The 14231-nt window shown below is 36.8% G+C and overlaps 1 protein-coding gene across 5 annotated transcripts in view; it reads left to right on the plus strand.

The window, feature by feature from the left end:
* The window catches only part of BBS4 (Bardet-Biedl syndrome 4), a 57493-nt gene that overhangs the window by 15551 nt on the left and 27711 nt on the right, over positions 1-14231 (plus strand). The window contains exon 1 of one of the 5 annotated variants that reach the window (XM_072809532.1): positions 9832-9847. The exons of the other annotated variants lie outside the window; for them this stretch is intronic. The gene's annotated coding sequence lies outside the window, so the exon portion shown is untranslated. Of the gene's footprint in view, positions 1-9831; positions 9848-14231 lie in introns of those variants that run through there. 5 annotated transcript variants of the gene reach the window in all.

Consider the following 14231-nt stretch of genomic DNA (forward strand, 5'->3'; position numbering starts at 1 on the left):
TTCCACTTTCAGTTGCTGGCAATCATTGATTTTTTTCTTCCTATAGTTTTATCTCTTTGAGAATAACATTTGAATAAAGCATACATTATGTAACCTTTTTAGTGGTATTTTTCACCAAGTGTAATGTTTTTGAGATTTATCCATGTTGTGTATTTGAATTTTTTTTTTTTATTGATGAGTAGTATTCAGTTATATGTTTATGCTGCAGTTCATTTATCCATCTGTTCATCAAAGGACATTTGGGTTTTGGGCTATTACAAATACAGCTGCTATATAAACATTTGCTTCAAGGGTTTTGTGTGAACATATTTTTATTTCGTTTGTGAAGTGTTTTGGAGTGGAATTGCTGGATGGTATTTTGAATATATATTTATTTTTACTGGAAATTGCCAAACTGTTTTCCAAAGTAGTTACACTGTTTTGTATTTCCTTCTTCAAAGTATGAGTGTTCCTTATACCTCATAAATGATTTGGGAAATAGTTTCTTCTTTTTAATTTTCTGGAAGAGTTATGGAGAATTGACCAACTTCATACTTAAATATTTGCTGGAATGTTTCTGTGAAGCCATTTGGGCCTTGAGTTTTCTTTGTAGAAATGTTTTCAAGAACAAATTCAATTTATTTAATAGAGATAAGGCTAAACAGGTTACCTAGTTCTTTTTATTTATTTACTCATGAGAGACACACAAAGAGAGGCAGAGACACAGGCAGAGGGAGAAGCAGGCTCCATGCAGGGAAGCCAATGTGGGACTCGATCCCGGCACTCCGGGATCAAGCCCTGAGCCAAAGGCAGGCGCTAAACTGCTGAGCCACCCAGGCATCACCCTAGTTCTTAATTGAGCTTTGGTAGTTTGTGTCTTGCAAGGAATTATTTTCACTTCATCTAAATTGTCAAATATATTGGCATGAAGTTCACAATTTTCCCTAATGGATATTAAAAACACTATGAAGCCTCTATAATTAAAATAGTATGGTATTGGTACACATTTAAAAGATAGGCCATGGAGGGGTGCCTTGGTGGTGCAGTCAGTTGAGTGACTGACTCCTGGTTTCAGCTCAAGTCCTGATCTCAGGGCCAGTACAAAAGAGGAGTTGCCATATGCTACATTTTTATAAGAAAGAAGGGGAAGTAAAAAAATATGTATGTACTTATTTTCACAAAAAAGAAACACCAGAAGGATTTTGGCTATTTCCAGGGTTTTGTAGGGAAATGCTGTGGGAAGGATGGGGGATGTGACACTTCTTTAGGTATGACTTTCAGTGTAGTTTTGACTTTTAGAACCATGAATTATTTCATTAAAATTTTGGAAAGCAAATATCTTAAAAATAAAATGCAAGCAGAAGCAAATATACTATGGTATGATTGGAGTCAAGTTTTCTTACTGTTGGAGAAGGGAGTTACATAATATAGAAAGGGGAGAGGTGAGATAAAACCCTAAGGTATTGGTTAATAATTGGAGGTATCCGTATTGAGCACATGGCTTTTAATACAGATACATAGTTATAGAATATATTTTTTCCTTGCCTGTGTCAGGGAAGGGTTAGCAGCAATGACCCCCTGGTAGCCAGGAGCACAGTTAGCTCCCAGATCTTAGTTTCTATTGTTCTCAAGTAAAAGGAACCAGGATTCCTTGGGGAAATGCCTAATTCCATGATTAAGGCTAGGAGATCTTGTACCAGAAAATAAAGAATGGCTTACAGAGTGTGATGGGGATTTGTCATAAAGGCACAGAAGTGGGTTTGAAGGGCTTTCTCTGGCCACTGGCCAGTTCTGGAGCCTCTACTAATATAGCAGTGAATATAACACATAGGATAAAATAAGAATACACCAGTGCATACTGATAAAAGTATACAAATAAGGAAAAGGTCTTAGAAAATAGAATGTTAACTAGTAGAATGAATGATAAAAATTACTGTTTGACAACCATCATAGTAATAATTGATTCATGCAAGACTCCTCAATGGATGCTAAAACTAGTGGGTAAAAGTTTGATGGGAAACAGGATATTTACATAAGTCTCTAAATATCCCTCTATAAGTATGATACTTTTAAATTATAAGGTAGTAGTAACTTCATAGTGGAAAAATTTACCAAACACTACTTTGACCAAGTGATAGAAGGTAAACATCACAGTAATGGAGCAAACCAGCATCCTGTGCTTCCTAAATCACTTCTATTGTATTCTTGCCAAAAATAATACCTTCAGTCTAATCTCGAAGAGATATTAGATGAACCCAAATTGAGAGACAGTCTACAAAATACTAGTCTGCATTTAAAAAAAAAAGAAAGAAAAAACTATCAAGGGACCCCTGGGTGGCTCAGTGGTTGAGCGTCTGCCTTTGGCTCAGGGAGTGATCCCAGAGTCTTAGGATCCAGTCCTGCATCAGGCTTCCTGTTGGGAACCTGTTTCTTCTTCTGCCTGTGTCTCTGCCTCTCTTTGTGTCGCTCATGAAAAAATAAAATCTTAAAAAAGACAAAAACAAAAACAAAAAAAACCTGTCAGGGTCATGGAAGACAAAAATTAAAGACGACTAAAGAGACATAACAGCTAACTATAATATTTGTTTCTAGATTTGATTTAGAGCAAAAAAACCCATCTTTTTAAAAAAGGTTATTTATTTTTAGTAATCTCTATACCCAATATGGGTCTCGAACTCACAACCCTGGGATCAAGAGTTGCATGTTTTTCCAACTGAGCCAGCCAGGTGTTCCCAGAAAAACATCTTTTTTTTTTTTTTTTAAGATTTTATTTATTTATTCATGAGAGACACACAGAGAGAGAGAGAAAAACATCTTTTAAAATGTTTTAAAATAAGGGCACGTGGGTGACACAGTTAAGTGCCTGACTCTTGGTTTTGGCTCAGGTCATGATCTCAGGGTCATGAGGTTGAGCCCCATTGCAGAGTCTGCTTAAGATTCTCTCTCCCTTTCCTTCTGCGCCTCCCCCTGTACTCTCTCTTTCTAAAAAAATTTTAAAAAATGTTTTAAAATCAAAGACTCTTCTTTTGCCATAAAGGAAATTATTAAGACATTTGTTAAAATTTGAAAAAGAATGGTAGGGTAGATAATAGTGTTGTATAGATGTTAGGTTTTTTTTTTTTTTTTTTTTTGATTGATTGATTGATTGATTTATGAGAGTGTGTGTTGAGTATTACGGGGTGTGGGGGCAAAAGGAAAGGGAGAGAAGATCCCAAGTAGACTCCCTGGTGAATGCAGAACCTGACTGGGATAAATAGGTGAAAGTTTTGCAGAGATTCTGTGTTTGTTTTTTTTTTTTTTTTAGCTTTTCTCCAGCTGAAAGTATTTGCAATACAGTTTTTTATTTTTATTTATTATTATTTAAAAATTTTAAAAATATATATTTACTTACTTGAGAGAGAATGAGAGCATGAGCTGGGGAGAGAGGCAGAGGGAGAGGGAGAGGGAGAGGGAGGAGCAGACTCTGGCTGAGCAGGGAGTCTGCTGCAGCACTCAGTCCCCTGAGCAGAAGGCACACACTTAACCAACTGAGTCATCCAGACACCCCTACAGTACAGTTTTAAAAAAGGAGTTCCTGTGAAGAAAAGCCATTCTCACTCTGATAAAGCTGCTTAAGGTGGAGCCTGATGGGGGGCTGGGTCTTAGGACCCTGAGGTCATGACCTGAGCTGAAATCAAAGGTTGGATGCTTAAACCAAATGAACCACCCAGGTGCTTGTGACGTCCTTTTTTTTGTTTTTTAAATATATATTTATTTATTTATTTAACTTAATTTTTAAATACTTTATTTATTTATTTACTTTAGAGAGAGAAAGCGGGAGCACACACAAGCAGGGATAGCAGCAGAGGGGAGAGGATAGAAGCCGGTTCCCCACTGAGCAGGGAGCCTGATGTGGGGCTCCATCCCAGGACCTGGGATCATGACCTGAGCCAAAGACAGCCACTTAAATGACTGAGCCACCCAGGCACCCCTATTTATTTATTCTGGAGTGAGAAAGCGTGGGAATGAGTGGGGAGACTGGCAGTGGGAGAGGGAATCCTAAAGCAGGCTCCCTGCTAAGTGCAGAGACTGATGTTCATCTCCTTCTCAGGACCCTGAGATCATGACGGGAGCTGAATTTAAGAGTTGGCTGCTTAACCAAATGAGCCACCCTGGCATTCCCTCCCCATCTTTTTTTCCTTTGACTATGCAACTCATCCATTTAAAGTATACAATTTAGGGATTCTTGGCTGGCTCAGTTGGTGGACCATGCGACTCTTGATTTTAGGGTCGTGAGTTTGAGCTCCACATTGGGTGTAGAGTTTACTTAAAAAGATAATTAGGGGGTACCTGGGTGGCTCAGTCATTTGAGTGTCTGACTCTTGGTTTTGGCTCAGGTCATGATCTCAGGGTTGTGAGATCGAGCCCTGCTTTGGGCTTGGTGCTCAGTGAGGGAATCTTCCTCTTCTTCCTCTGCACCTCCCCCTGCTCATGCTCACACTCTCGTGCTCTCTATAAAGAAAATAAATAAACCTTAAAAAATAATAAAGTATACAATTCATTGGTTTTGGTACATTATTATTTTTGAAATGGTAGTAAAATACATATAATATAAAATTTAAACATTTTTAAGCATATAATCCAGTGGCATTACTTACAATGTTTTACAACACTCATCACTATTTCCAAAACTTTCATATCCCAAACAGAAACTCTGTATCCTTAAGCAATAATTTTCCATTGCCCCTTTCCCCCTAGTCCCTAGTAACTTCTCTTTGACTTTCTGTCTTTATGAAATTTGCCTATTCTAGATATTTCGTATACTCAGAATCGTACACTATTTATCCTTTTGTGTCTGGCTTATTACATTTAGCATAATTTTTGAAAGTTCATCTATGCTGGAACATGTTATACAGAATTTCATTCTTTTTAAAGGCTGAATGATATTCCGTTGTATACATATGTCACATTTTGTTTATGCATTTGTTAATGGACAGGGATGGTTTCCAACTTGGGGCTATTGTGAATAATGCTGCAGTAGAAATGATGCACAAATTTGTTTGAGTCGCTGCTTTCATTCCTTTTGGGTATATATCTAGGAATGGAATTACTGAACCATACGGTAATTCTATGTTTAGTTTTTTGAGGAAATGCCAAGCTGTCTTCTACAGCAGCTGCATGTGTAAGGGCTCCAATTTCTCTACATCCTTGCCAATACTGTTATTTTCTGCCTTTTTTTTTTTTTAAATAGCTATCCTAGTAGGTGTGAAGTGGTATCTCATTGTGATTACCATTTACATTTCCATAATGATGAAGAATACTGGGCATCTTTTCTCCTGTTCTTATTGGCCTTTTGTATATGTTCTTTATAGAACTGTCTGTGCAAAGGCTTTACCCATTTCTACATTGGGTTGTCTTTGTCATTGAAGTTAGGCCTATTTTAATAGTGATTGATTCGTGTCTTTTTTTTTTTTTTTTTCCCCTTGGGAAATGTATGCTTCAGTTATTTCAGGATTTTATTTTAAAAATTTTGTTCTAAGGACCTTACACAGTATCATTTAGTTAAAAAAAAAAAGCCAACATTCTTTTCTCTCTTTTTAGGCTGAAAAGAAAGACAGATTTAAAGGAATTAAAAGTCTAGTCTTGATTTAATTTTGGAAGTAAAAGTTTATTAGCTAAGCATCATCCTCTTTTTCCTCTTAAATAGCATGGAGAACTACAGTGAGGAGTAAGTTATTTATATTTAAAAATTATCAAGGTACCGGGGATCCCTGGGTGGCGCAGCGGTTTGGCGCCTGCCTTTGGCCCAGGGCGCGATCCTGGAGACCCAGGATCGAATCCCACATCAGGCTCCCGGTGCATGGAGCCTGCTTCTCCCTCTGCCTGTGTCTCTGCCTCTCCCTCTCTCTCTCTGTGACTATCATAAATAAATAAAAAAATTTAAAAAAAAATATTAAAAAAAAATTATCAAGGTACCTGTGTATGCAGAGAAATATGCAAGTCTGAATTGCCATAATACTTCTGAGTAAAAGTTTGTCAGTAAGTGTCAGGGACTGTAAAAGTTCATATTATGTAAGTTAGTACTTCCTGTTATAAGAATCTATTCTAATAAAGTATCCTCAACACATATGATATTTTCTTAAGCGAACATATTCATTACATTATTATTAATAGTAGTAATTTATTGGAAACAATCTACACATTCAGCAATAAGACAAGGCCAGGTGATTATTTGTTCATGCAAATAAATACTAAGTAGCTACTTAAAATAATGTTTAGGGACGCCTGGGTAGCTCAGCAGTTGAAGGTCTGCCTTGGGCTTGGGGCGTGATCCCAGGATCTGGGATCGAGTCCCATATCAGGCTCCTTGCTGGAAGCCTGCTTCTCCCTCTGCCTGTGTCTCTGCCTCTCTCTCTCTCTCTTTCTCTCATGAATAAATAAAAATCTTTAAAAAAATGTTTAGTTTTTAAAAGCAGGCTTTACAACTGTCTACAGGTAAATATTTTTCTTAAAATGCACATATAAAAAGATTAGGAAGAAATAAAATAGATAACCATAATTATCTGTGACTAGTGGTAACATGTAAGGTTTCAATTTTTTTGTTGTTCCTTTCTGTATTTTCAAAACTTCTACAGTAGTATGTATTTTTTCTAAGTTTAGATATTTTTATTTATTTTTAAGTAAGCACTACACCCAACATGGAGCTTAAACTCACAATCCCAAGATCAAGATTGTGTGCTCTACTGGTTGAGCCAACCACACCCCCCCCTAGATTTTATTTTGAAACTACCTATGTATTTTAAATACATCAGGCATATATGAATCTATTCTTATTCTAAAAACTTTGAACAACTTCAAGGAAGCTAAAATACTCCTTAAATCATCATCCAGTCCAGAGGAAATCATTATTACCAGTTAATGTGCTTTATTTAGACATTTATACTGTTTTTGTGTATATGTATATAGCAATATAAATATATAGTTTACTGTTGTGTGTGTTTTATATAAATGGCAACTATGATGTTTTTTGCTAGGTTGGTATATCTTGGAGGGCTTTCCATGTCACTAGGTCAAAATCACTTCATTTTTTTTTTTTTTTAAGATTTTATTTATTTATTCATGAGAAACACAGACAGAGGCAGAGACACAGGCAGAGGGAGGAGAAGCAGGCTCCATGCGTGAGCCTGATGTGGGATTCGATCCTGGAACATTGGGATCACATCCTGAGCCGAAGGCAGACACTCAGCTGCAGAGTTACCCAGGCGTCCCCATTATTTTTTTTTTTCAAGATTTTATTTATTTGAGAGAGAGAAAGAACAAGTATGAGCAGGGGGAGGGGCCGAGGGAGGAGCAGACTCCTTGCTGAGCAGGGAGCCTGACTAGAGGCTGGATCCTAGGACCCTGAGATCATGACCTGAGCTGAAGGCAGATGCTTAACTGAGCCACCCAGGTGCCCCTACTTCATTATTTTTTAGAAATATGAGTTCATACTATAGATATGTTATAGTTTCTCCTCCTTTTCATAACATTTAAATTTCTTGTAATTTTTCACTCTTTGTCATAGTGGACATCTGGGAAGAAAAGTATGCACATGTAAAATTTTAATAATTCTGCCAAATTACTCTCCAAAATGGCCATTTATATTTTTACTATGAATTTTTACAGGAGTACCTGTAACATATCTCTCTTTATTGTTTTTTATGATGTTCACAAAATAATAGCAGTAAGCAAAAAAAAAAAAATAGCAGTAAGCAATGTGGAATACAGGGTTGTAAGAGGGATCTGTTCATCTTTTTCAGACCTTGTTTTACATGAGTTGCTTTCAGTAGTAAATAATAGAAAGTGGCTTGTAAACAATAAGGAATTTTTCCAGTTAATATAAGAGGAAGTCCAGAATTAAACTAGGATTGGTCAAGTGATTCAGTGATCTGTGAAGCCCTAAGATCTTTCTGCCTTGCCACTGTGCTGTGCAGTGCCTGCTTTTTCCTGAATCAAAGCTGCCAGTAGCATTTAGCATCCATTTTTCCAATGCCAGAGATATGGTCTGGCTTCCTAATGGCTTTCTTTTAAAATAGGAAAGGCCTTTTTTCCCCCAGAACCTCTTAGGAATACTCTTTTCGTTGAATCAGATTAATACATCTGCCAGTCATGGACAAGAGAGATAAAATTACCATTGATTAATTTAATTTAATTAACTGATAGGGAGTGAATTTTGAGGAGTCAAGGGTATTCATTGCTGGTTGCAGAGCACAGACAGATAAGTATATGGATACACAAATGAGGATGCACAGGAGGCTGTCATACTGTCCTCTCTCTGGCATAGTGTGGTTTGAGGAATCGCCAGCACTGAACTTGCTTCTGTTTCTATCATGTGCTTCATCTGTTTTTATTCTGAGACTCTGCTTGTAGTGCTACTATGATTACTTCTTTTACTTTCCTTTGCCTTTTATGATAAAAACATTTCAAATAGTGTAAATATCCGGATCACACATTTTATATTGTACAGGTTTGTAAAATGATGGACTCTGAAGAATAGAATATCAGAAAATTGTTTTGTATAAAACTTGGTTTAAGTATTACTCAGTAGTTTCTCTTGAACTCAGATGTCAAATTGGGTTTCCAGTTAAGATGGTGCAGTAAACACAAGTTTTGGTCACTCCTACTCCAGATACAGAGCAGCAATAAAGAATAAAATGTCAGTAGAAAAAATACACACAGTCGACCTGAAGGAAAATTGTCTTTAGGCAAATAGACTATTACAGAAAAAGGAAAGGATAAGGGTTTCTATTTTAAAACATAAGTTTGTGATTTTCTGATGTAAAAATCAATATAAGTTCATCATAGAAATTTGGAAAATATGAGGAATATAAAGAAAACAGGATATCAGCCTTAAGAATTAATGAACTTTAATTGATGGATTAAAAATTAAAGTAGTATTTTGAACAAAAAGCTCTTATATTTCACTGTGAACTCTTTAGGTGTCTTATTAATCTGTAGTTCAGATTTTCTCAACCTTGGCAGTATTGATTTGGGCATGATAATTCTTTATTGTGGGAGAGGCCCTATATATTGCAGAATGTTAACAACACCCCTAGCCTCTACCTAGTATGAGTTAGTAGTACCCAGTTATGACAACCAAACATTTCTAGATATTGTCGTATGTTTCTAGGGTACAAAATTGTTCCTAGTTGAGAACCACTGCTCTGGTTAAACAGTATGATACTTGAAAGCCTAAGACAGGAAGCTGATAAATTTAACATGAAGAATGCACACAGAAGTTGCATTAGCAAGCAGAAAGACTTCCATCTGAACAAGCAGTAGTCAAGGACATTTTTTTAAAAGATTTTATTTATTTATTTGACAGAGAGAGTGAGCAAGTGAACATGAGTAGAGTGAGGAGCCGAGAAGGGGCAGAGGGAGAAGCTGACTCCCCACTGAGCAGGGAGCCCAGCATGGGGGCTTGATTCCAGAACCTGGGATCATGACTTGAGCTGAAGTCAGATGCTTAACTGACTGAGCTACCCAGGTACCCTGGTCGAGGGCATTGTGACTGAGAAGCTCTGAGTCTGGATTTGGGTGCTGTCCCCCAACACACCCACCCCTTAGCCTGAGAGGCTCATAATCCTCACTTGACTCTGTTCTTGAGGACGGTGAGTGCCAACTGTGGAAGGGGTAAATGACTTCCTATTTGGAGTTTTTGTCTAAATATATCTGGACTTTTTCAAGAACAAGGAACTTCTTATTTGGAATTGTTTATCAAAATTACTTGATAGTTCTGGAAAATAATATCCTACATGGGGCTACTTAAGTCCTCTTCATTTTTCCCCATGGTATGACCTCAAGTGACTTTTCTTCTGACTTTCAGTTGAGGACCCTATCCATCATTGAGGTGAGTGAATTGATTTCCTTCATGGGTATATTTCCTTTCTTTAGGGAGTCTCCACTGGAGACCTCTTCCATTTTGGGTTGGCTATAACCCAGGATGAGTTTTGTCTACAACCCGAGACAATATATTTACTTGTGAGAAACTTGATCTCAGCTTGAGGCTTGCTTTCAGAGTATTTTTGCAATAGAAGAAATTTTTTTTTCATATTGTGGCAAAATATATGTCCCATAAGATTTACCTCTTTAACCATTTTTAAATGTACACTTAAGCAGCATTAATTACATTCACTGTGTTGTACAACTGTCACCACTATTTCAAAAGCTGTTTCATCACTCCAGAAACTATGTACCTATTAAATGATAAATCTATTTCCTCCTAACCTTTAACCCCTGATATCCTCTGTTCTACTTCTATTCCACTGAATTTGCCTCTACATTCTAGTTATTCATATAAGCAAAATCATACAATATTTGCCTTTTTGTGTCTTGCTTATATGCTATTTAGCATAATGTTTTCAAGGTTCACCTTTGTTGTAGCATGTTGTACAGAATTGCATTCCCTTTTAAGGCTGAATAATATTCCATTTTATATATATAGACCACGTTTTGTTTATCAGTTTATTTGTTGTTGGACATTTGGGTTGCTTCCTTAGAGTTTTTTAAATTTTAATTTTAATTTTTATTTTTTTATAATAAATTTATTTTTTATTGGTGTACAATTTGCCAACATACAGAATAACACCCAGTGCTCATCGCGTCAAGTGCCCCCCTCAGTGTCTGTCACCCATTCACCCCCACCCCTCGCCCTCCTCCCCTTCCATCACCCCTAGTTTGTTTCCCAGAGTTAGGAGTCTTTATGTTCTGTCTCCCTTTCTGATATTTCCCACACATTTCTTCTCCCTTCCCTTATATTCCTTTTTTTTCTTTTTAATTAAAATTTTTTTTTTTTTTAATTTTAGGTAGGCTTCATGCCCAACTTGGGGCTTGAAATCTCGACCCTGAGATTAAGTCACGGGACTGAGCTAGCCATACACCCCTCCAAAGAGTATTTTTAATGTGTCAGTAGTTCGTTCCTTTCTTTCTTTCTTTCTTTCTTTCTTTCTTTCTTTCTTTCTTTCTTTCTTTCTTTCTTTCTTTCTTTTTTTCTTTCTTTCTTTCTTCTTTCTTTCTTTCATCTTTCTTTCTTTCTTTCTTTTCTTTCTCTCTCTCTTTCTTTCTTTCTTTCTTTCTTTCTTTCTTTCTTTCTTTCTTTCTTTCTGACTTCTTTCTTTTTTTCTTGACTTCTTTCTTGACTTCTTTCTTGACTTCTTTCTTTCTTTCTTGACTTCTTTCTTTCTTGACTTCTTTCTTGACTTATTTATTTATTTTAGAATGGGGCGAGGCACAGAGGAAGAGAGAATCCCAAGCAGATTCCCTGCTGAGCCCAGAGCCGGATGCAGGGCTCAATCCCACAACCGCAAGATCAGACCCAGAGCCAATGCCCAACTCACTGTGCCAGTCAGGCATCCCATAATGTGTCAGTAATTCTTAAAGAATTTAAAGGTTTGTGGAGGTTGGGAATGTTACAGATATTCTGGTTACGTATCATTTTCTTTCTTTTTTTTTTTACATATCATTTTCTACACTATATATAGCAGTTTCTTCTCAGACTAATTTCTATCTATATATCTGATTCCTGTATTTCATAGGTATATGCTTTTGACTTCATTAATATCATTCCTTTTTCCTATGTTTCAGTTCTTGTGTATAGAGAACTGTAGAGGTAGAAGACTATTTATTTATTTATTTATTTATTTATTTATTTTTGGTAGAAGACAATTTAGATGTTACCTAATTCAGTTTACAATTCACATGAAATTGCTCTCACAGTATCTTTGATAAACAGTTATCTCACTTCACTGTTTCTACTGTAATAGTGAATTAACTTTTATTGATTTGCTTTGGAAGGGATAGTCAATCCTAATTGTCTCCATATCTTCAACTCTTTGTAAATCTGGCATTGCCCTACTACTCCACTGATTAAATTGAGCTGAGCATTGGCATTTTTTTGTGGTAAAATATACAGAACATAAAATTTATCATTTTAACCATTTTTAAGTGTACAGTTTTGTGGTATTAAGTACATTCACATTGTTCTGCAACTGTCACCACCATCCATCTCCAAACTTTTCCATCTTTTAGAAAAAATTTTTATTTTTTATTTTTTAATTATTTTTTTGAGATTTTATTTCTTCATTTATGAGAGACACAGACACAGAGGGAGAAGCAAGGTCCCTGTGGGGAGCCTGATGCTGCAGTTGATCCTAGGACTCAGGGATCACAACCTGATCCAAAGGCAGTTGCTCAACTATGGAGCCACCCAAGTGCACTTCTTCTTCTTCTTCTTCCTTCTTCCTTCTTCCTTCTTCTTCATTAAAGATTTTATTTATTTATTCATAGAGACACAGGCAGAGGGAGAAGCAGGCTCCCTTTGGGGAACCTGATGTTGGACTCGGTGCCAGGACACTGGGATCCTGTGCTTCCACCTTGTGGCTATTGTCAGTAACACTGCTATGAACCTTGGTGTACAAGTGTCTGGTTGAGTCCCTGCTTTCTTTTTCATTTTTTCTTTTGTGTTTTTTAAGAGTTCGGCTTTTTATTATTTTTATGTTACAAGAAAATATGTTAAATAATTTAATATTATAATTGTATTATAATTAAATATGTTAAAAACATTTTTGGTCAAATAGACCAAAGCATATGTTATCAAATAGACCAAAGCATATGTTAAAAACATTTTTGGTCAAATAGACCAAAGCTCCTCAGCTTCTTCTCTCTGTGCTTCACTTTCTTCTCAGCTGAGAGCAGCAGTAGTGAGCCTCCTGCTGGGGCAGGCCCATCACCCTTTGACTACAGATGAGGCTCCCATGTGGACAATGGCTAAAGCCTTTGCACACAAGCCTGGTCAGAGAGGCTCAGCATTTACTTTGGCTGTGTGAATGAGAGCATTGATCTTATCCTCTGTAACCATCCCCTCATCACTGTGCAGGAGGAGAGCCCAGGAGATGCAGGTGAAAGTGTTGGGCTGGCAGCTATAAGTGTTGGGCTACCAGGATATTCGCAGGATGAAATGAGGGGGCTTTACTGCAACATGGCCTTAGCTTCCTGGGAAAGACCAAGCACTTCAGTGGCAAATGCAGAAACAGGCTCCCTGTTTTCATTTGTTTTGGGTATATACTCAGCAGTAGAATTGCCAGATCATATGGTAATTCTGTTTGATTTTTTTGAGAAACAAAGCTGATTTTTAATTTAAATGGAAGTGCTAGTAAGATCTATAAATCTTAAACGCCCAACTCTTCCTTTTTTTTTTTGATAGAGAAAGAAAATGTGTGCATGAGGGGTAGGGGCAGAGGGAGAGGAAGAGAGAGAATTTCAAGTAGACTCCATATCCAGTACGGAGCCTGACTCAGGGCTAGATTACACGACTCTGAGATCATGCCTTGAGCAGAAACCAAGAGTTGGATGCTTAACCAGCTAAGCCACCTAGGTGCCCCATAAGTGCCCAACTCTTGAATTTTGACAAACATATATACTCATGTAATCATTACTCAGAACAAGGTAAGCACTTTTATCACCCAGAAAGTTTCCTCATGCCTCCGTCCAATCAGTCCTCCCTTCAGTTCCCTAGGCGGAGCCCTCCTGATTTCTGTCCCCATAAATTAAATTTGTCTGTGCTTGAAGTTCATACAAGGGGAATCATATCATATGTACTACTTAGCTTTAGGTTTCTTTTCCTCAACATAAGGTTTTTGAGATTCATCCATGTTGCTATAATGTATCAGTAGCTTTTTATTTTTTAATTTTTAAGAAGTACTGTCTAATGTTCCATTTTATGACTTAATATAGTTTATCCATTCTCCTGTTGCTCAACATTTGTGTTGTTTCTAGTTTTTGACCATTATGTAAAAACTTCTGTGAACATTCATTGCCACATTTTTTTGTGTGTGGGTGGCATGTGTTTTCCTTTCTCTACAGTAAGTACCTAGGGAAAGGAATTGCTGGGTCATATATAAAGTATATGTTTTTACTTTATAAGACACTGCCAGAATGTATAATTGTACCCCCCTACCAGCAGTTATGAGATTTTGGTTGCTATAAATTTTTTGGTACTATCAGTCTTTTTCATATTAGACATGTTGGTAGATATGTTGTAGTATCTTATTGTGACTTTAATTTGCATTATCCTTATGACTGGTGAGCACTTTTTCATATACTAACTGGTCATTTCTTTGTGAAGGAAATATTCAAGGCTTTTGCCTATTTTTAAACTGCATCATTTGTTTTATGATGAATGTCTTTTGTGTCTTGTCTAGAGAGTTTTACTCTTAATTGCAGACTGAGCTGTGTGC

The sequence above is a fragment of the Canis lupus genome, chromosome 32, assembly GCF_048164855.1.
Source record: "Canis lupus baileyi chromosome 32, mCanLup2.hap1, whole genome shotgun sequence".
In the NCBI taxonomy this organism is placed as follows: domain Eukaryota; kingdom Metazoa; phylum Chordata; class Mammalia; order Carnivora; family Canidae; genus Canis; species Canis lupus.